This window comes from Halyomorpha halys, unplaced genomic scaffold (assembly GCF_000696795.3).
Source record: "Halyomorpha halys isolate HHAL.00 unplaced genomic scaffold, Hhal_1.1 Scaffold106.1, whole genome shotgun sequence".
Classification (NCBI taxonomy): domain Eukaryota; kingdom Metazoa; phylum Arthropoda; class Insecta; order Hemiptera; family Pentatomidae; genus Halyomorpha; species Halyomorpha halys.
In genome coordinates this window covers 2,016,258-2,041,673 of record NW_027111449.1, presented here as the reverse complement: position 1 = coordinate 2,041,673, position 25,416 = coordinate 2,016,258, and the positions used below count along the sequence as shown (strand labels likewise).

General features: G+C 31.1%; 1 protein-coding gene across 2 annotated transcripts in view; it reads right to left on the bottom strand.

The window, feature by feature from the left end:
* Nucleotides 1-25,416, bottom strand: part of LOC106677641 (ganglioside-induced differentiation-associated protein 1) — a 138,061-nt gene that overhangs the window by 14,594 nt on the left and 98,051 nt on the right. The window lies entirely within an intron of this gene.

Below are 25,416 nucleotides of genomic sequence, written 5' to 3'. Positions count from 1 at the left end.
ATGATAAGTGAGTATCCTCTCAGTACAGAATTGATGGTCCTACAGCATTTAACGTGTAGTGTAAGAAATTTTAATTAGAAATCAGAAAGAAAAGACAACTTGGATTCTTTAAATATTATATAATTACAAAAAGGCTTTATGAACTTTAAAATGTGAATAGTTTTGATATATGACTAACATTAGGCCCAGAATAACACAAATTATCAATGAACTTGAAAAGACTGATGTAATATCTGACATTTCAAGAAATATGGTCTTAAGGGAACCCAAATTGTGAATTATAAATTTTAATCTTGAGGTGATTGAGATTGAGATGTTCTCATATATTCTTTAAATAAAAATGTGTCAATCCGAAAACCATGTGTTTACTGGTAATAACTTGTTTGATAATAACTAATTTACTTAAAAGAGCAGGAAACGGCAGCCAAATCAAAAAATCATCACATCATCGAAACATGAAAGGGCAGGCTCTATCACTCTGTTGTCGTTTCCTGTCGATTAGAAATTAAAAAAACAAATGATTATAAGTTGTGACTATGAAATAATGAAGTTAGTAGAGTAGGTGAGAATCTTCGATGGCACGTGAGCTTCTGGCTCGTTTCTTAAAATGTCTACAATAAAATTAATCAAAATCTAATCAGACTTAATAACTTTAACTAGAAGATATTCAAGATCAAATCACTATTGTTAATCATAAGTTGGATACTGAATAAAAATAGATAATTTATAAATAAAAATTGATTTAGATTAAACAATCAGAAATCAAATCACAAGGAGTATCACTCCAGCACGATTCAGTTCCGATTTCACAACTCACAGTTACCTAAATACATTTTTCGACAACTTACATTTATTTAAAGTCGATATAATAAAAAATATAGAAATGGTACCAATTTTTACTAACGAGGTATATCTATTATAAGTCTGATAAACTAAGATTGAGAGACTAAATGTGTTTGGTCATTTATAGAATTGAATTAAACTCATTGCCCTTATTTTCTAGTTAATACCAAAAATATTGAAACAGCGTATTCAACTTTCAATCTACAATTTTGAAGTTGAAAATTACCTCAGACCCAGAGAACTTACACATCCGAAATATTAATTAAAAAATTCTAAATCCCAAACATAATATTATAAGTTTATTTTTTTTTCTACCTTATTCTATGGGCCCTACTAGAACTAAAAAAAAAATATCTAGAAGTAAAATAAAAACATTATTCTGTCAGTAAAATGCCTCAAAATACTCCTATAAATAATAATTAGTATAAAATAGATAAAAAATAAATGTTGGTTTTAATATGTAAATCTATATGTCTACTAACTATCCAGACTATGTATCAAATTACAAACGAATTCGCTTTTGTTAACAATAATAAAATTAAAATACAATGAGAACGAGTGAATTTAAACTGCGCATCCAAGGAGGGCGAAGGATTAGGAAGAAAATGCCCGAAATAAGTTTGTGTTTTACAAGCTACAGGAATTTTGAAATTATTAATTATTCTTGTTTAACCACCTATATAAAAAGATCCTTCAATCTACTGTGAAAAAAATAGGATTTTGATTTTTATCAAAAGTTAGTACAACAACTTTTGGAAAATAACCTTTTTTTTTAAATTAATAAGGAAACATCTCATTTAAACAAGTTAATTTTTTAATGAAAATATTGATCAGTAATATCTATTTGATAAGATAAAATGTAAATTTAGAAATAAAATTATCAAGTTTTATAAGTAGAATTTTTATTTGTAAGAAAAACCTTTTGAAGTGAACATATATCCATTTGACTCTCGGTGAATCGAAATCAATTTTTTTTTTTGCAACAAAAACAATACGAAAAGATGAATAAATCTAAGTAATATGAGCTTTTCCAAGCTAACCGCTTATTTTGTTCCCCTGTTTCTTGTACTTTAGTTGAAAAACCTGTTTCCCATTCCAAATACCAGCTCTTAACATCCATTCTCTGCCATGTCCCTCATTTGGGGAGCCATGGTGCAATATGTTTACTTGAACAACCTATGTATCATTGCAGTAAATTTTTCAAGCAATCGACTAAGTATACAAAACATTTTATTACAAAAAGAAGAAATGATAATTTTGATTTAGTAAATAGTCTCTACCATAAATGTGAACTTGCATAACATTGTGACTGTTTAAAAAAATAAATAAATTTAAAACAAACATTTTTCAAAAGTGGATAAATTCAATTGTGATAGAATACTCCCAATATCGCTGGTATCTATGCTTGAATAGTAGCAGATCTAACAAGAAAAAAACTTGAGTTTATTTTGAAATGGACGTGTTTCAAAGATGTTACCATAGACAGGGGTTTCTTTTTCTACTGTGGTTTCTCTATAGACTGTCTCAAAGTCATTAAGATTGTCAAAACGTTACTAAAGTACAGAGAAAAAAAATCTAATACAAAATAAAATAATTCTTCTTTTTGTCAAAAGTGCCAATATTCCAGCAAGGTAAGGATAGTTATTAATAAACATTATAATTCAAATTTTAGAAAATATGTTTTGTATTGACTAACAAAAATATAGTATATTCTCCGACTATTATTTCACTAACATATTTATTTCATTTTATTTTTTCAATGGTAGCACAAGAAGAAATAAATTATTTCTAACCGATTAGTCCATTTGATGTAGCTTGAATCACAAATTGTTTTTTCATTGCAAATAATAATTCTGACATCCCTATGACAATCGTTTTTAATCCTTGAAACTCAAATAAATAAATATAAAGAAAGTAAATTACATGACGCAAATTACAAATTTTCGCTTGCTTATTACTTTATGATTTTTGGAGATCCATTTTTTAAATTACGAAAATATAATTTCAAAAAATCCCGATAATTTTAACTGGATTTCCAAACTTACTCTCTAAATAGAGCTTACAAACATTTTGATAATAATTTGAGTAAATTTCTACTACAATTTTTGCAGCTTTAATTAGGTTGTCAAATTTTCCAACTTATGAGTTTAAAAATTATTGAGGGAAGGAAGATGACACCAGCTCCTTAGCTTCTCTCTGTAATCACGTTCCTGTTCCTGACCTCAATTGATCGGGGAGTACCACCCTAGGGGGAGAGAACGCCCAGTGACTCACTGACACCCTTCTTTCTCTAGGTTGCGTAACAATTTCAAGTTCTCGATTTTTTAAAATTACAAATACCCCTCCCTAAAAAAAAAAAAAAAAACCTTTCACTTGTATATAATAAAGTAATTGTTAGTGTGAAAAATAATGACCCTAATAAGTCAGTCTTATGAAAAATAACTGTACAAATTGATCTTCTGTAAAGTTAGTTGTTGTCTGGGGCTTTAGGGCGTAAAAAGCTGAGGTTATCAACGCCCATATATACGTTAGTTAGTGAAATGTACGTAAAGTTAGTGAAATGTGATTTAGTATCCTATACTTACGAGATACATATATGTAAAGTATTTAACTTCCTAACCAAAATATTTTTGGCACTATTCTTTTTTAATGTGTACTTAACATAGAGAACACCCTTATGTTTATGTAGGATGATATTTCATCCTTGAAACAACTCGAGCATCAGAAATATTGAATCTGAATTTAACGGAGATTCTATAAGGGTGATCATCAACAAATTGCTACCCTAACTGAATTTGAATTTAACGTTCTTGGGTACGAAATAAATTCAATAACACTCACCTCTTTTCGTTTTTTCAAACAACTATAGAATAGAAAAGAAAAGATTAGTTTCCAATGTGAAAGTCAGATATGAAATAATAAAAATATAAATAAAGTAAATGTATTTACGTACAAAAAACTATTTAAAAAAATAATAATACACTGAGTTTTTATTCTAATAAAAAACAGCTCATATCCCATTCTTAGTAATCTTGGGCAGTTAGTAAATGAGAAAACATAAATGAGATTTATTACCCCACTGAGCGGAAGCCTAGAGCGTATCAGTAGATGATATATTATCTATTTCAATAGAATTCAAACGTATCAATGGACGGATATATAAGTTAAGATGCATTATATATTCACAACATCTAAATGATTTAACACACTTATCTGTTTCCCATTTAAACTTAAGTATTATTTCAAGGTCAGAATTAAATAGTAATTTTGAGTCAATATGGTTAATCAAAAAAACCATTGATTAACATCTGAATGAGGCAAATTACATTTTCTTAATTGAGTAAGAGGGAACATAGATATCTAATTGAGTACATTTTCCCTTACATATCACACGCTTTTAGAATCATATGAAACGAAACAATAAATTAAAAATAGACTCAACATATAAACATAAAAATCAGAGGAAATAAATGGGTTTAGAAAAGTCAAGTCATAAAAAAATCACTAAGTTTAATTTAAAATACAAATAGACAAAGTGGAACATATAAATAGGGAGGTAACCTAACAGCCCAATGGGCATGAGATAATGCGCCAATAAGTAATAACAAAAAAGTGAGAACAGTGTAAAGCAATGTAGATATGACGTGATTTCCTTTATGAAATTCAAATTTTTGAAACATTATGAGGTGAATTTAATTTTATGAATTGTAATACACATGAATTGTTATTATAGTGGATTATTATTGTTTGTAGGTTATTAAAGTACATGAATATGGGACACTAGTTCTGAAACGTTGTGCAACAATATGTTAATTTAAAATAAATTATATTCAAATTGGAAGTTTTAACCTCAAAAAGCTTTTATTGAAATTGACTTTCCAGACTTCCTAAAAAAAAACTCCAGAACAGAAACAATAATATTTTTAAAAATTCTATGCCGTGGGGGTCATGCCTCATTTTTAAGGACCCCTAATTTCTCAACATATTCACTATGAAACTGGAACGGACACTGTAGGTAATTTAAGTAACAATTATATCAAAACGATAATTTATAATCAGTAGTTCTCAGACTAGAGTAGCAGTGGCAATATTATTATAATTTTCAATCAGATTTTTCAATTTAGAAGAAGAATCCATTTTTATAACATCATTTATAACATGACAATAGTCCTTGCCTACGCAACATCAACCATTCGTATACTTTAATTCTGTATGTTGTTTTTTTTCGAGTGTGGGCCAAAAAAAACAAACATTTCCAGTGAATTCAACGGTGTATCCACACTGTTATTTTAAGAGATTGATGTTAAATGATATGAGATAAATCTTCAATCAAAACCGTATCAAAATTGTTATTGTCTTTTTGCAAGGTTCGAAAAGAAACATATTACATTATTTTACCGATATTGACTCAGATCACATCTTGGCGATGAATCTGTTTTTTCCTGAGATCCGAGACATAACTATCTTGGAATGACATATGAAATTTTTCAATCTTTTTTATTGCTAGATCAGCGAAGACATTAGAGTAAAACAGAAGCACTGTTAAAGAAGAGTTTAGGAACCGGGTATTTTCAGAAAATAATGCTATTGGGAAGCTTATAGTAAAATACTTGTAAGGTTTAATTTAACTTGCTTCTGTGCAGTTACAACTTAGACTTACATAAAAAATTGATACAGGAGCAAACTTTCTGGGTCAACTGATGAAGGATAAAATTAACAAAACTTCTCCTAATCATAAGGAAAACTTCAACCAAACATTTTCATCACCGCATTACAGGCAATATATATTTTTCTTTTTAGTTTATCTAAATAACCATTTTTAATAAACCAGTTTTAATTTGATAAATTGTCATAGCCTTTCATTCCTCATGTAAGTATTTTTGGAATCCATTTTTAATATATGTAAGTAATAAGATTTTATTAACCTACTAGAAGTATAGTGTTTTCTTGCATCTATTTTTATCGATCATTAGCTCAATTTTGAAAAAATACAATTGTTATAAAAATATATATTTAAAAAAAAAATTAATATAAAATATAGTAACGCCCATATAATTCCAAAATTAATGAGATGGACAAGAGCCCTAGGGAAAGTGAAGACGATAACGATTTTGAAGATGATAACGGAGTCGGTTACATTTCCTCTTAACGAGGACGGACGCGACAGTCTTTTGGAGATAAGCGATAAATTGCCACATGCACGACAATGAGGAGGCCATTACGCTGCATAGGCGAACAAGGATCATTATGTTCGATAATAAAAAAAAGATCTATTGCATAACGTTATGTAACGTTTCCCTTAAATAACCCGAAACTAATCGAGACATAGCGTAAAGAATATTTCTTATTCCTCCATCACATTTATCACTCAAGCCGTTGCGAAATCTAAAATGTTCAGCGCAGTTTAGGTACGACAAGAAAGAGCGATTCTGTTATCAACTGCAATGGATACAGCAATCATTTACAACTCCTAATTGTTTCCGATATTCACAGTGAAAATAGGCTACGATAAAATGTAAACGGAAAATACGTATTTTTTTGAGAAACAATAAAGTTTTTCTTTGGCAGTGTTAACAGAATTTTATATTTCAAGTTGATAAGAAGAAGTTTTGTATCGATTATCTTTTTTCCAATCATATTTTCACGTTTCTAATCGAAATATATTTATTTACATCTAAAAGTAATTGAATATAATAAATTATTTGATTAGGTAAAGTAAATTTCCGTTGGACGGTTATAATATGATATTGGGAAACATTTCTTTCTGACATACATAATGAATTAATTATATGACAATGTTCTATTTTGAAGGAGCATTTAAATTTTCCTTGTTACGGCAGTCCCAGAACAGCAGTTTTATACTAAAATGCATCGTAACTTTAATTTCATACATCTCGTGGGAAAAAAATTATTACTGTGTTCTAGTCTGGGTTAAGAAGAAAGTTGAAAGCTCACAAAACTTATTTTAATTAATTTTTTCCTGAGTTGAATAGGCTATAGAATATTTTAAGGTATGTACCAGGAAAAAAAAATTCTCATAATCTAAATACTCCAGCTAAAATACTTTCCAAAAACTTTTTATTGATAATTTTTATAAACTACAATGTTCCTTTTTGAATTGTTGAAAATCCCTCTTAAGAAAAAAAAATGTTTCGGGTTACTCCTCCGTCTTTAGGGTCTATATTTTCTACAACTCTAACAATACACAAATAAATAATAAATATAATTTTACACATTTTTAAAAATTAACATAAATTAAAAGAATCATTTACTTATGTGACACCTTATATTAAAACGATATTTTATTATATCTACTATTCTAGATTATTCCTTCATTTATTATACTTTATTAAAGGGAAAGAACTTCATACTGATCCCTATATTGTTTTCTATTTTCCTGAAAGACTACACATTTATGAACATTATTTCTGAATTATTATTAAAATTTATAATTTAAAGAATGTACACTATTTGTAATTTTTTTTTTATTTGTAGGACGTCTGAAGTTTAGATTCGTTTAGTAGCTCTATAAATTCACAACGCTCGTCTTTAAACTGACTTTACTATTTATATCTTTTGCAACATAGATTGCATTTTTTAATTTTATATTTCTTTCATTGTCTTGACTTTCTTGATTTTAAAAATAAAATTTATGGTTTCTCATTATACTGTAATAATGTTACTTTAATTCTCGAATCCAATTTTTTAGAGGTTTCCCCAACATACTTCTTAACCGAAATTACTACAGTCTATTCTATAAACAAATTTTTTTAATCCATAATATTTACTTTATCTTTTATATAACTCAAATATTTAATATTCTCTGTTGCTATGGGTATGTGATTAATTTTTCAAAACAATACGATGTTATTGTGTTTTAAAATCGCTTTTATGTTTATCTTGGCCTTTACCCTCACTATAATTTTTTCGCATACTTATTTTATCACTGACTTGGTGGACAAAGAAAAGGTCAACCTTAAGAAAGAAATAGAGAAATTCTGACATGTGGCAGCCTATGAGTTCTAAACGTGAAGTGACAACTCATACCCTTTTTCCTTTTACAGAATCTGCTGAGAAGGGAAAATAACATATGACTTTGAATCACCATTGTCGTGGTTTGATGTAGTTAATGTCCCTTGGTTAAAAAAAAAAACTAAACTATATTTCATTATGATTAATTATAATTATATTTAAGGAATGAGATTTTAAGATTAATGATTGGAAAGTAATTCAATGTTAAATGATTATTGTAGTAGAATTATTCCAGCCACAAAAATTTGAAATTAAAATTTGATTAGTGGTTTTTGCATCCATTTTTTGCCTGATAGTATAAGATTTATTAAATTAAATAAATTATATTTATTTTTGGAAAAGTTTGTCGGGGGGTGCGGTCAGCAAAGAACAACATAAATAAACAAAACCATATTTATTTATTTTATGCCGACGTTTCGACCTGAGTTTCAGGTCTTCATCAGGGCTATAGAACAAAAGAGATAACAACAACATTTAGAGTAACATACAATGAAAAGGAATAGTATACAAACAAATTTAGAATTATACAAAATATTGAATTAAATCATAAATGGAATCTACACCTCATTATATTTATTTTTATTTTTTGAGATGTAAAAATTGTTGAAAATTGTCCTTTATTTGAAAATCATCCAACAGAAATAAGTTTGAAAAGATAACTCTAGGCAGCAATCTACAGACTAGCCAGACAGCCACACTGAGTCTTTAAAGAAGTAGAAAGGGCCGCAAGCACTCCTGCATGATGTCTAAAGGTCCAAGGTCTTGTTTGCTCTTGATTCTTAGATACTGGTACAATTAATCACAATTAAATGTTCAGTGACATATTTTGTTTATTGATTGGTCGGTCAATGAGAACATATTATTATTATTATTATTATTATTTACTTCATTATACATTCTTCACGAACGAGATCGTGGGAGAAAAAAGTATATAAAAATAAATATAAAATTGAAATGTAATAATTATTCTCAGCAATATTTTTAATTATAAGTAATTATTCTGAGCAGAAATCCATCCCTGTTCAAAGACATCCACAACTGCTACAGTGAGGAGCTAATTCCAACACTCAAACTGAACCGAGAGCTCCCATATAATTACGTAATTACTTACAAAGGACTATTCAATGAAATTCTTCGTACTGCTGAGGAAATGCCTATCACATGTTTTCTCTCCCATGATTCACTGATTTAAACATGAAGAGATTAAATTTGTCGACAGTTATAAAGTCAATTATAATGAAGTCAAAGCTTGCTTCTAGAATATTGAAGCATATAGACATTCCCTTGTGTTGACTTCAAATATAGAGGTGTCGCAAGAAAAAAATGCCCTTTTTTTTTTTTTTTTAAATAATACAGTACAATATAAACACACTTTTATAGCAGTCTTGGAGTTCAAATTAACGCGAAAACGTACTGCTAAAAGTAATAAACAAATCATGTTGCAAATCAATGTCTAGCATAAAAATACTCATATTAAATTATTGCAGTGCAGGCCAAAAAAAAATTACAATCCTATTTGATTGTAATTAGTAATTTTAATTGCTTTGTCTCAACCAGTAAATTACACTCACAGTGGTTCATCAAGTAGTTGTAATTACTGGTAATTGTAATTTCGTTTCGGCAATTTCAAATTATAGTAGTTGAAATTACTCTTGACAAGAATGCATTACTAATGGCATCATTGATTCGTTTTTCAATTTCATAAATAGAAACACATCAAAACTAATGAAAAAAAAATCAAATCAAGATATGGATTTTTTAAGATAAAAGAAAATTTCATGTTAAAAAATCTATTTAAGTTCACTATTATGTAATTTCGGAATTGAAAAGCTTTTATTGATGAAGGATAAAAAATCATAAAAAGTGAAATGTCTTTAAACTCTATATAGAATTTTTTTTTTACTGCAATTTATATCCTCTTTGGCCTAAGTATCAACAGGTAGAAGCGACAAGATACTCCTTCCCACTTTTCTCTTCTCACCCATACGCGACACCCTCTCAATTTAAAGATTTACGTACTTACTCCTCTTCTTCCCATTCCAAAAACACATAAACACTGCACAAGATACCCACAAACAACTTACCAAAATATCATTAACTTCACAATGTTTTCATTATACTTCATCTATTACCTGTCGCTCGGACTACTAAAGAAATGCAAGTGCATTGTTCTTATCAATTGAAATTCTTACTATCATGTATATATGCATTATATATGAGTACACTATTTATATAAATGTATATATAATGAAGTAATTTAATGAATTATATTTAGTAAAATAGAAATTTATGAAACTAATATTTTGTGTCTTTTTTTTATCTTTCGTTTTGATCCCTTTAATGATGAATTGGTCCCTCAATTATTTTTAGTTTGCCGGCCACTATTTTAAAGTGTTTAAAACCTTGGTTTTATTATTATATATTTTAAATGGAATGTTTTAAATTTTTATGTTATTAGCTAAATAAAAAAACGCTATAGATCCTCTTCTAAAGTTTGATCGAAAATTAATTGTTCAGTTTTTAATTTAATGACTAAAAGGGGGGCGACGATGTTGATTGCATAACGGCTTTGAAGATTACGTGAAGCCTGGAAAAGACGTCGAGTAAAGGGATTTTCCCTAAAACCATCAGACTTATCTCATTGTCACAGTTAGAGCCTATTGACTAACTGATTCATCAAAAATGTCTTATTTGCTGGGTCAGAGAGGAGGGAACAAAGCACATAAATTGTCGGGGCCGAGTTCCTATGATTAAGCAATGAATGGAGTCAGCGTAAAGTTCCTATTTTCGGACTCATGACATAATAGGGAGGGTTCAAAGAAACTGCATTTACTCCTGAAGTTGACAACAGGAAAACTCACAAAACGTGACGAATTATCGAAAAACGTAATACCAATTACGTATAATAAAAATAGTTTAATAGTTTTTGTTAATATTAAAAATTATTACAGATATTTAATTTAAAATGTTTAGAAAATATATTGATTTTAATTTAATTAAAACGTTATTTGTTTTAATACTCTTTTCCGGCTCTGATGGGGCGATGGATTTTGACGAATGAGGGATCAAACGAAAGAGAATTTCATGGAGAAATAACAATTCTCAATTTCGATTCTTAAATTCTTAATGGAGTTTTAATTAAAGTCATTAAAATATGTTAGGGGTTTAGGGTTAGCTAAATATGTTTAGAACTCTGGTTGAAGTAAGTCGGCGGATCTAGATGGCTCAAATTGTGTTTTAAAGATTTAGCTAAGACATGAATACCCAAGTACGTTCCCATGGATAGAGCCCCGCGTTTTAATGCCCAAAAATGCCTTATAATGTCTCAAAAAACAGTTTTTAGTAGTTAGGTACAGATCAAATGTCATTCAAAAGCAACAATACGATGATACCATGGTTGCCTTGTGATACTTATGCGACCATTGGGCAAACGGCTCAGCCAATTTTTATTTTCAATAGCCCAAATTCTTCAACTAGACATCGTGAATGTTTTGAAACAAGTTGAGATCAATATCCAGAAAAGGTTTACATAAAATTTGTTTAGCCTGTCCATCTATGCTTATATAAAAATATTTTGAGCTAACGACCTAATCAATTTATAGATTTTATTGCTTAAATTACATAACAATATTTCAAGAATATTTAGAACAATTTGAGCTCAAAATATTGACAAAAATATGCTTAGTCTGTCAGTTTCTGAATATGTATTTTTTAATTTCTCAAATTATTCAGACCCTCAAGTTTCCACAAAAAATTCGTTGTCCGCTTAAAATATATGTTCATCTAAGTAAGGCTTAAAATATATGTTTATCGAAGTAAGGCTTAAAATATATGTTCATCTATGAAGTCTTAGGGAGTAATTCAAGGTTAATATAAGTTTACGGATAGCTGAATCTTAACTGTAAATTGAAGTAATATTTTCGAATGGAACAACTTAATTACTTATTTACGTAAGCATTTACCTAAAAATAGTCGTTATAAAGTATGCAGCTATACCAAGAGTGTTATTGAACAGACTTTCTTGATAATGCTATATTCCTTATAGTTCGAATGAAAAAAACTGAAGGGGTAAACTAGTATTATCTATTGAGGAAAATACAACAGAAATTATTCTTAGGAATATATGCAAGTAAGCAGGAATATAACACAATTACAGTTATCTTAATTCACTGATAAAATATATTCAATGATAACTATATGACAATTGAAGCGTTGTAGGATAAGTGCCGAATTTCTGAAAAGTATTTTTGTGCTACTGACGCAATGCCAGTAGCATGAAAAAGAAAGCACCAATTTACTAAGTATATATATATTAAGTAATAATAATATATTAAAAAAAAAGGTCTTTAAATACAACTAAAAGTTTTTCAACACATCTACTAATAAATATCTAAATGGTAAGTATGGCTCAATATTTACCCGCTGATAATGATTTCACTAAGTAGTTTTTCATGGTATTTTTTAAACTTTAATTATAAAAAATAATTTTTTACACACTGGTTATTTTAAGTCAATTAATATTCATAATGATTTAGATAAATGGAACATCAGTTTAAATAATGCAAGTTAGTCGAAATAATAATACTTGTTTATGAAACTGATAAACAAGTAATATAATTTAATGTCAAGAATAAATTTGTGTAAAATATTATCAATAATTTTTTTTTAATGAGGGGCTCCCTCTAAAAACATTCTAAAACGATTAGGCGTAAAAAGCTTTCTGATTGGTTATAGCAATAAATATAGCGATTAATCAGTCTTCAATTTTTAACAAAGGCTCAAAACTGAAAATATGTTAATGTAGTCAAAGATAAGGTAGACTTTTATATCTTGTTTCTCAAAAGCTTCTTAAATGTCAAACCGTCCCAATATTTTTGATAGACATGACACATTTTTTTTTTGTGCACAGAAATAACTGAATGAATTAGATTCAACTAAAAGAATTTCTTACTGAAAAACTTGAATTCAGAAAACTTCATAATAAAATTTAGGTAAACCTGATTTTCTAAATTTTAGGTTATGAAGCGTCGACATTTAATATTAATACTAAGGTAAAAAAATAGAAAATATGCATGAGAATTTCGTGCTTCATAGTCCTTACAAAAATTTCAAAGTTCTAGCATTTGTAGACTATTTTATTATTTCAGGATTTTGAAATATAATTTGATTGAAGGAAATTCCTATTAACTACATGAAAGAGACATTTGTTCTATTTTATTTAAGAAATATTTTTATACTGTTTTATTTATTGATAAAGGAGAGCGTTTCAATTTTCGTCTGATCCAAGCTAATTCGCTCAACCAGATCTAAATAAGTTCCATTTTTTAAAATATTTATTTATTGATATTTACATACAAATACATCTAGTAAATATGATGTAAGCTCATAAAGGAGTGATACAGGCATGAAGGGAAACTACTCATTGGTAGCACTCTAATAATATTTCTACGGTATAATGTCTCGAGGCCATCTTCTTTTCAGGATTACAAGAGGAAGCAAGGTTAGAAACAAGTGAGTTCGGGTGGTTAGGGAGTTTATAATGGAGGGATTCGTATCTGGTTCGGGATAGATCGTTAATATATGGAGCATTATGGTCTTTATGATTTTATTTGTGACAATGAAAGGGGTATTGAGGATTTTACGAAGGATTTTGGATTGTAAGGATTGAAAATGAGAAGAATTCGAAAGTTTAGTAGAGGCCCAAAGCTCAACTCCATATGTCCAGATAGGCCTTATTATAGTCACGCAGTTCAGTTTTTTGCAATAGATTGGAAGTTTAGACCGTTTGTCAAGTAGAGTAGTAATAGTCGGAATAGTAATGGTGTTTTCTGTTTTTCAGACTTTTGTGAGGATTCCAGGTTAGTCGTTTGTCTAGATGCATTCCAAGGTATCAGATCTGTTCGACAGGTGTAAGAGCAACATTATTAAAGGATACTGTAAGAAAGTCGGCAGGTCTTTGACAAAGGGTAAAGGTGATTGGATGGGATTAATTTTAATTCTCCTATTTTGACACCATTCTTCAAGAGTTGTGATATTGGACCTGAGAGTTTGGAATGCAAATAAAGGGTTATTTTTAACTGTGAGCACAAGTGCATCATCGGCATAGGTGGTGAGGATAGTGTTAGGATTGGTTGGGATGTTAGCTGTATAGACTGTGCAGAGAATGGGACCGAGGATGCTACCTTCAGGAACACTAGCGGACTGAGAGAAGAGGAATGAATTGAGACCATTGTGGTTTACTTTGAATAATCAATCAGTTAGAAAGGAACGGTTAATGAGACAGTGTGTAGGGGGAATCTAGGGGGATAAAGTAGTCCCGGGTGCTAAAGTCGATCAGAAGCCTGTACTATATAGGAAAAGACTCCGGCGCAGTACAATCCGCGCTTCAAAGAAGACGAGACAACGTCCGCCACACCATGACAGTGCAGTGAGATGTTCGGGCTCCAAACTGGTAACCTGGACTTATATGATGTGAATCAAGGATGGGGTATATGCGTTTCAAAATGAGTTTTTGGAGGATTTTGCCCATGATAAGTAAAAGAGGGATAGGGCGGTAGGAGGATGGGTATTCTGGCGGCTTTTGGGTTAGTTTCACTTGTGAAAAAAAAATGAAAAAAATCGGGGTTCATAATAATGTTTTTACTTTAATCACCACTTTTAATATCAATTATTCCAAGCTATTTTAGAAGCTGAAGCTTTATCAGCAAACAGGAGATTTCGATTTTGACCGGATCAGTATAGTGATTTAACGATTGTTGTAAAGGATAGGGCCTAGACAACAGTAGTAATAAAAGTTAAAAGGCATTCATTATTGTTACAGAATAATTATATTTGTTTTAAAATTTGGCGCTAATAGATATGCAAAAGTTTTTTATTCATTAATAGGTTACTAGTAAATAAATTATTTTTGCAGTTCTCTAAAGGTCTTTTGAAGATATCTTAAATCACTGTTAAAAAATTCTGTAAGACGTATCAGCAAATAAAAGAAAACCGGATCAGTTGAGCGAATCAAGTTGAATCATAGATCCGATGACAGCGTGGGTTTTCAAGAGTAAGCAAATATTTGTAGATTCAAATGATTCTTGTTCAGCAGAGAACCTGACGTTATTCCTTTGCATTACAAGCCAACCATTTAATCGTGGGGAAAGATTTTAAAGTGAATTGTCGAATCTCAAAACTATAAAAGTATTAAAAATACTTAAAACAAGAGCCGCAACATACTCATTGATTTGTCCAAAATTCTTCATAAACTTAATTAAACATGACATTTCAATAAACATTATTGAAAACTACAAACATGTTAGTCTGTTTCACTCCCACCGAAGTAATTAATGCTATCGAAACAAATCCAGTTAATGAGTATTTTTTCAGGATTTTTTTAAAGAATATACCTACATAAACATGAATCTTTAAGGACACGCATCGAACCATCTGAATTTTGAGCATAAAAATATTTTTTTTACAATAAATCTATTACAAAATCTCTCAATAACTTTAATCTGAGTATTGATTCTTAAAACGAGTCTTAAGTAGTTAACGAAAAAGTTGAGAAAACGTCTACAAAAAGAATTTTTATAAACATTTCGTAAACTTGCTTGTTCCAGCTGGTTCTCAAAGAAAAAAATATATATTCCTTCGGCCCGGAGATTTGGTCCTTGCACGTCTGCAGACTCTGAACAGCCGAGTTGCAGTTTCCTTATACAGCAGTAATGCGGTGGGAACGATACTGCCAAATTGGTGCCTAACGGAGTGGTTATATATATACAGGTAATCTGCCATTGCACCATAGAAACCATGGTTCACAGTAACGTGAGGTTGAGTTACCTTCTGAAGGCTGTTTGTACTCCCTCAAGCAATATCTGTAAGAAGACCAAATCGCGCGACCCAAGATCTTCCTGTTTTACAGTGATAATTCACACATTATAAACAAATATACACATCTGTAATACTACACTAAGGAACTAACCACGAGCGGCAAAGTGCTCAAAAGATGTGGTTGACCTCCACCAAGTTCACATAGATTTACACCGCACATTACACAACACAATTATAGACGCATAATAGTAATGATTTTAAACTAGCAAAACTACGCAAAGAACATACTAACTCTAAACAATATGTAAAACGATCCAACATTATACAAGCAGACCTAGGCGATGAAGACGGACAAACCTAAAGTTTTAAACTTTAATTGATTAAAAATAGTTTTGAGATTGTAAATTATTTTACAGACAACGATTTAAATCAATGAAAAGTATGAAAAAGCCTGAGATGGAATAATATTATTTTTCTAAATTTCAGCAAGATATGCTTATATAACTTTTGAATCACCAGAAATAGACATACAGGTCATTTTTTAAATTTTTATTAAACATTAAAATAATATATTAAAAATAAATTATAACAATATAGATATAAATACTGTGTGTGTGTATATGTACACATAAAATTATTATTAATAAGAAGCGATCAGTCTTTAAGCCTATGAGAGTTAAAACATTGGTACCACTGAATGTTTTTTTAATGAACATTTAAATAATAGATAATAAAAAAATTTAAAAAAATAAATTATAATAGCAAATTAACAATATATAATAAATAAATTATAATTACATATAAATAGCTGTATGTTTATATACATAAAATTATTATTAATAAGAAGCGACCAAATAACCTATGCGAGTTTAAACACAGACTGTTTTTTATCAACATTTAAATAATATATGATAAATAAATTATAATAACATATAAATAACTATATACATATATATTTGCAAAATTATTATTAATAGAAAGCGACTAGAGCTTTAACCTATGAGACTTTAAACAGCGGTAGCACTGACTGTTGAATATAAATTGGGATCTTCCGCCCAGAGCCGAGTGAAATGGCATTGACGAATTCATTGTCTTCCATTTAGATTTGTTTATCCTAATACAGACCCTTGTTAACTAAACTAAGTTTATATTCACTTCCAGGACAATCAATACATAATATTAATATAAAAACATACACATTTATAATAATATATATTTTATACAACATTTAAAAACACATATAATTTCAAGGTCTATTCACGAAAAATCTTACTTATGTGTTTACGTGAATACATAGATATAAATATATCGATGATTTACGTCACAGATGTAATTGTAAATTGACCTATTCATAAGTCTAGGCCAATATTATATTGATAAATCCTTAATGGAGGTCAGGGATGTAGGCCTTTTTTACTTCTAATGACTTAAAAATAATAATTTTAAATCTAAAATCATTAATGCCCAACCATACAGACCTCATTTTAGAAATCTTAAAACAAGAGATATTATTCATCACACTACATATTATTTGTATACAATAAAACCCGATCAAAAATTCTTCGGTTATTCGCTGATTGTTTGTCATTTAACAGGCTGTGCAAAAAATCTATACTTCTTGGAGTACAGAAAATCGAATGACTGGAAAAATCTGTCTAACAAAACCAAAGATTACTAGCAAGAATAAAATTCACATTAATTCATGGTATTAAAAAGAGTAATGAAAGCATCAAGTACTTTTCCAATAAGAGGCACATCATGAGTGTGAAATATCTGGGTTCATTCGAAAAAAAAATGATGAATTTGGCCGGGGCATCCTCGGGGTATATTCGAACACTGAATGATAAAGCTAAAATGAATGAATTAACTATTTGCTGAATACAATTTTATAATTAGAACATTTCAAATGAACTCCTTGGATGAAACAAGACGGATTATGGAACAATTTCAAAGTTCAATACAGATTTAAAACTATTGCGTAACAGGAATAGAAAACGTTTTCGGGAACAGAGATAGAACTAGCTGAAATAAGTGATGTTTTATAACTTAATCCGGCCATAAAAAGCCATGACAAAAGGTAATAAAGTCGTTCTTGTCCGTTGTACCGTAATAAATAACAATAATCGGAAACAGCTAACCGGAGAAATCTACCTCGGATGGATCATTAAGAATTATTCTAATGATGAGAAGAGCGTAAGAATGAAAATCAAGTTCTCATCCTGTGGAGATAATTAGAGGACCTAATTAGCTGAGAGATATAGTCTCCATATTCATAGCTTCCCAGCGCAGCCCTGCCTCTCTCAGGGTCGATACTCTGCCATGCAAATCAGATAACTGATATACACTCCCTGGGAGTATTTTTTTTATTAGGAGCCTTTCGTTTAGATATCTTCTTCGACTAAGCAGCCGGTAATTGGCCACTCTTCTCTCGGGAAATAATGCGTGCGTGTGAATCCTAAATGCCATTCATAGAATTAAAGAATTACCCCAACGAACGGATTTACACGCGATTCTCTTGTGATCTTTAGTGAATGAAGAATAAAAATCGGGTGCGGTGAGCGCACCACACAACTTTCACATGCCACCCTAATCACGTCACCAAGTTCTGTAATAAATTGGCGGGCTCGTGTTGCAAGTTTTTAACTCAAATAAGTTGTAAGTCATAACTTTTATCTGTGGCTTAAAGCAACAACAACCAATATCCATTTTTTGAGGTTTCCTACTCTTTTATGAAACGTTGTTTGTCAATGATTAAACTTATACATCCAAAAACATAGAGTGTTCTCAGAAAAAAAAACATGAAACTATTGTTTATTTTTTTTTCACAAAATTACAAAATAGTTCCTTCCTTGTTTCTGAAACCCTTCAGTTTCAGTTTCACAGAATCATTTTTTTGATTTTTTTGTATCGGTTGTGGTTACTCCATATCATATGTATTGTATATAACTATAAAATTATTACGAACTGGATTAGCGGTTTTTTTTATTAATGTCTGGAACCCACCAATTCTTGTTCCTTCTCCTCAGCCAAATAATATAACTTGTGGTCACAAATTTAATTCAAATATTATTCCTGATGTCGAAAAGAATAATTTAAAAAAAAACTAGGAATTTTTGGGATGAAGAGATGCACTTATTTTCAGTTTTGGAAAATGTGATAAATATTTGTTTTCTTTTTCGGAAATCGCTAAATTTCAAAAGGAGGTACACAAAATAATTCAAGATTTTGTAAAAGAAGCACTTAATATCCCTAACCATAAGGATATGTTATGTATATAATGCGGAAAATTAAGATCGTGTATTGAACATTTCGATAATAGAACTCAGGGTGAGAAGATCCAAAGAGGCTTTACCGTTGGGAATCAGAGAAGTCACTCAAACTAGAGATGTAATATCTGGTCTCTAGCTGATCATAAACCCTCCTCCTCCTATAAATTAGCCGATCTGCAGTTAAAATTTCGAAAAATAAGGTTAGGAACAAGAATTTGGCGTTTTTTTGAGTTAGGAATCACAGAAAGTTACTTGAGAATCGAAATGGTTATGGAGACGTTTGGGGAAATATTTCAAATCCAAGATGGCAATATCATCTGCACTATTCATATGTTGATCATTGATCTGTTAGGGCATAGCTAATTGTATAATTATATCCAGAAATAGACTCGAGTGTGGAAAGTGCCAGTAGGTGGTCATGGTTTACACAAGAGGCACCAGGTGCCGCGTTATACACGTGAGTGAAAAGCTACTTCCTCCCCGAAGGATAATGCCTGGAGAGAATGGCTTTTTCACCGCTTGAATTTTCCGGCACGAAAAGCTGATTGATCAAGGGGCAGAAAGCTGTGCAGTATTTTGCCAACGCGGAGACCGAATAACAGTAGAAAATCTTTTAGCTAAAACCTAGGCTATAACGGTACCCTTGTGAGAGTTAGTAATTAGTAACTGGCGAGGAAAATTATCACGATTTTTGTACTGAATCCAACAAGAAAAAATCAATCATCCAGTCTTAATAGAAATTCATTTCTTAAATGTTATTTTTAATTTCTTAATTGTCCTGATAACGTCCTAAATATTTCAAAGCCTAAAGCCCCTTAAACGGTAATATTCAGGCACCAGCCGGGGGAGGGGCTGAAAGCGCAAAATACCCAAAGCATGATGAAAGTTTCCGTAAAAAAAATTAGGGTATTAACCTAGGAGTTTAGGTTAGAAACAATATTGAATTTAGACTTATTTAAATTATTCAAAGTTCCCTAGATAAGTGACAAGAAGAGGATTGTGCATGAGCGGGTTCCCAACCGGTGGTAAACAAGAGCCTTGGGATAGGCCACAGAAAGATCTGGTAATATATATTTTTGTCAGGATTAATTGCTAGAAATATTTTATCGTCTTTCCTACGTTTTTTAGTCAGCTGAAAGGTCTTAACAGGTAAATGCACATTCAAAGTGTAAGAGGCAGGCAGCTAAAGGACGGACGTAGCATCAATTGACCCAGTGAAGAGCACGATTGAGTGGAGGTTGAAGACCGCTACAGGGCTAATTATAAACCAGCTTGATTAATAATTAGATCTGTTTAGCATTGTTCTTACTGAGACAATGCCACCTATCATTAGCAGCTCTCGGGTCCATCTTTTATTTATTCACTGTTTATTCTCTATTATATTCCAGTTTGGGGCAACTCCTAATTTGTTTACCGCACGCTATTATCGTGGCGTTTTCAACAATTTTATACTTTCCATGATGTAAAGTATTTATTTTTTGTTTGTAATTACCTGTTGAATAACAACCAAAATTTATGTATAAAAACAAAAAAGTTCAATAACTAAGAGCCTATTTAATCACAGGGGAAGAAATACAAAATACAATATTTATTAACATTAACTAATATAATATTGTCACTTCATTTCAGAAAAAACGTGGGAAGCAGATCACAGAAAACTTAGAGCTCAATTAAATAAAATGATAATGCAGTTAGTAATAATCTGGTTGGTTGATTTGTTGGAAGTTTTAGAAGGACGAGGTAGATGAGTTTGCAAGGCGACACCTTAGCAACCTATAAAAACAGCGATTCAATTTCGTCCTGTCCCGGTTATCTCTTATTTCGTAGCTGCCCCACGGATGGAAAACTTGACCTTTCCAATCTATGGTGAGAATAGGGTGGTAACCTGTAGGATAATCTCCGTATGTCAAAAATGGTAAGGAACGATATAAACAAAAGATGTTGGCTGTTTCATTTAATGGTACAAACAATTTGGTAATAGAAACCTATTAAGTAGAAGTATATGACCTGTCCTAATATTTATAATTCATAGAGTTTTATCTAAACCATTTCATGTTCTAATTATCCAGCGCTATAGAAAAATGTGGGTCTTGGCTTGCGGAATTACTTCTCTCCACCTGATTCCATTCTGTGCTGTTCTGCCCCGCTTCCTGGTTTACAAGAGGCGATCGCCTCTGTCTACCACACTGATTGAGCATTTCATATCCACTGCCATCCGCGGAATTCTCAAGTAGCAGTGGTTTCTAACCCGCGGCCCAAAGTTCTCCCTCTAACAACAAACGCGGTAGTAGGAAATAAACCACCCGTGGCATATCACAGAGGTCAACATCTTTCTACGTTATAGCCAGAGCAGAACAAAATAAATTATTATTAATAATTTTATTAATTAAAATTAATAAATAATTTTTTACTAGTGCCGGACCTTCCCCCGAACCAAGGATGTCTGTTCCCTTATACAACGTGGCCTGCATATAGCTGTCTTCCACTCTTACACAGTGGATAATATTCTCATTTCATGTTCTAATAAATGTAAAATAATGAATAATATCTAGGAAACGTCCTTTCCAAGAATACGAATACTTTTATAAAAATATTGAAAATGTAAAGAGATTTGTTCACTTCAATGTTTTCAATAAAATAGCTCTAAGCTCACCCTCTTGCTCTACTAGTCCAAATAATAAGTACCTAACAGAAAGTAAATGACCTTCTACAACGCATCATTGTAGGATTATCAATGGATGGATAATGACTAATTTCGTAGATTTATTAGTTTGAATAAAAGGAAGTTGGTCCGGGTGCGGTCAAACAAAAACTCAAATAGTGATTAAACTATTTATATTGAGTCAACGTTTCGCCCCTCGTTGCAGAACTTCATCAGGCTTTCAGACTGGACGACAGAGCGAGAGTGACTGTCAGGCGTGAGAGAGTCATTCCAGTTCTTCCAGTCTGAATAGTACAAGAGCCGGGAAGAAAAAAGGCAGTTATTTCCCCCCAATTTTTTATCACTTTAATGAAAACTATGGATAATTACTAGTCCAAATTGATGAGTCTGCCAAGTATAGATAGGGGGAATAAAAAATGGCGGCTGTTTCAAAACCTTATAATTAATTTTTCATTCGGAGCTCTATATCTTAAAAACTAACAACACTAGAAAATCTAAAAGAACATTATTTAAAGAAGAGTAAATTTACTCAAATATTAGCTCTAAAGAGCTATTTACGTCCAATACTTCTCGAAATATAGCCTTTTAAAAAGGAACATTTCATAAAAATGTACTCAAATATCAGTAGTTAGCTAACTTATTTTGAGAAATCTATATCTCAGGAACTATGTAACTAATAGATGTCAATTAGCACTCAAATTAAAACTAGTTTAATGTACTATAAGGTAGTATATAACCTTTGCCTTCGTTGGAAAAGTAGTTTTCATTATATTTCCTAAAATAAATTGATTTATAGTTGTTCGGACAATAAGTTGATTTATGAAAAACTTTATTTCAGAAAACATTGGACGTACAGATGTCTGTCAGCACTCAAATTAAAGATTGTTACATTTACTATAAAATAGTTAATAATGTTTGTCTTGGTAGGAGTAGTAGTTTTCATGATATTTGACAAAATGAACTCATAAAATTTTGATTTCTAGTTGTTCGTATAAAATGTTGGATTTTATAAAAAATATATCTCTAGACCTATAAGACCATCAATCTATTTTAGTTAATTTCATGAAAACTATTACTTCTACGAAAATAAACGTCATAAACTAATTTATAGCTCATTAAACTAGTATTAATCAGTTCTCTCTTAGACTCCGTCTAGAGAGGATCGCGGTCTCCCTTTGTTGAGAAACAATACACCTATTGTGCAGTCAGTGTTTATATTTTGAGTGGTTCTCTACTAGTCTACAAGCGATAAGTCAAAGTTTCATTTATTTATGTTATTTCTTTTCTTTACGAAATATATATTTTTTATTTACTATATCTCTTTATTTAGTTTGTTTTTAAATTAGATATCTTTTTTTAATCTTAATTTTTAAACATAAAATCAGACGATATGTTTGAATCCTCCTCCTTAAAACGGAAAAAAGCCAAATTTAGAACATTTAATACAAAAACAGACAACAAAAAAGAAAAATGCATAAGATTTTTCATAATAAAAAGAGTCGAAACGAATGAACAGGGAAATTCTTTGGATTTCAAAAAAAATTCGCCGCTTTTTATCTATAAAAGTATAAATAATCTGATCGGAGAGATCAAATTTGCTAAAAAATTAAAAGATGGAACCCTGCTAGTAGAAGTATTTACAGATATACAATCGGAAAAACTACTAAGATGTGAAACCTTGTTAAATAAAGTTCCGATTAAAGTAGAGCCACATGGTAAATTGAACCAGAGTCAAGGTGTTATATGGTGTCCCGATTTAAATTGTTGTACGTTAGAGGAAATAAAAGAAGAATTAAAAGCACAAAATGTAGAAGAGGTTAAAAGATTAACATACTTTAAAAATAACGAAAAACATGATAGTAATAATTACCTTATAACGTTTAATAACCCCACTATTCCGCGAGAAATTAAAATAGGATTCTCCAATATTACTGTAAAACAATATATTAGAAGCCCGATTAGGTGTACCGTCTGTTTGCGATTTGGACACACAAAAACGACATGTTAAAAAAATCCACTTTGTCGTTACTGCGGGGAAAATAGACATGGAGGGATACAGTGCGAAAAACCTTTAAAATGTGTAAATTGTCCCGGTGAACACGAGAGAGAAACTAATCTTTCAAATCATGACGAAAGAAATTTAAAATATAAAGGAAAGATGGGTCGTATACAAACCATGGCCATCACGGAGTACTTCTTGCCGTCAACCAATCAGTTTATTCCGAACCAATCCAAATAAATATACATCTCCAAGCTATAGCAGTTAAAATCCATATAAATTTTACCTTCTCAGTATGTAACCTATGTCTACCACAGGATCATTTAATTGAAGACCACAGCCTGTGCTTTTTATGTGGGACCTGAATGCCCGCTCGCCGCGGTGGGGTTCTCAAATACTTAATACGCGAGGCAAAATAATAGAAAAATTCATGGACAATACTAATCTCCAACTACTTAACACAGGGGAACATACTTTCCTTAGCTCCAGCTATGGGACTTATTCAGCGATTGATCTTACACTCGGTAGTCCAACGTTGTATAATTCTATAGATTGGACAGTTCTTACTGATTTACACGGCAGTGACCATTTCCCACTTCATATAAAATTTAAAGCAATGAATCATACACATACCAAGCCGAAATGGGTGCTAAAAAGAGCAGATTGGACTCTTTTTACCTCCCTTTCTTCCCCACCAGAAATTGACCCATCTGATATGGACACTGATAGAGGTTGTAAAGCCCTTACTAACAACATTATAAAGGCTGCAAAGGCATCAATAATTCGGGATCCCCAAGATGACCGCTTGTCTCTTGGTTTAATGATAGGTGTAAGAATCAAATACATTTGCCAACTATTTCTCCGAAATTTTTAATTCCACTAAAAATAACATCGTTAAAGAATCAATAGGTTCCGATCGGACAGATAATGAAGCGGCCGTACATTACAACCTCCCTTTTTTCCTATGGGAATTAAAAGATATGTTAAATACTGTCAAAGGCACTACACCCGGACCTGATCAAATCCACTATGACATGATAAAAAACTCCCAAATAACATGTTAAAATGGCTGCTTGACTATTACAATCATGTCTGGTTCACTGGGAAATTCCCAAGTACCTGGCGGGAATCAATAATAATCCCAATTTTAAAAAAATGGCAAGGACAAGCGGATGGCAACCAGCTACCGACCCATATTCCTCACAAGCTGTGTCAGTAAAATAATGGAACGTATGGTCAATAAAAGATTAATGTGGATAATAGAGAGCAATAATCTTTTACAATCTTTCCAACCCGGTTTCCATAAAGGTCGATCCACACTGGACCATCTGGTTATATTGGAGGCTGAAAACCAATATTTATTTATTAATTCTCAACACTCAATTGCGATATTTTATGATCTTAAAAAAGAATTTGATAATATAAAACATGATATAATCCTTAGAAAATTATCAGCTGTTGGAATCAAAGGGCAAATGTACCAATACTTAAAACAATTTCTTTCACATCGCCACTTCAGAGTACAAATAGGATGCGAATTTTCCGTTGACCACGAACAGAGTAGCGGAGTCCCACAGGGCTGTGTTCTCAGCCCAACACTATTCTGCCTAGCAATTAACGATTTGGGACTCAACTTGCCAAGGGGGGTGGGTTAAACCGCTACTATTCGCGGACGATCTAGCCATTATTTGTCGATCGGCGAATACAATTACCATAAAGCATAAATTACAGGAAGCAATCAATAGAATTAATAACTGGTCACTCTCAATCGGTCTCGAGTTCTCACCTGAGAAAAC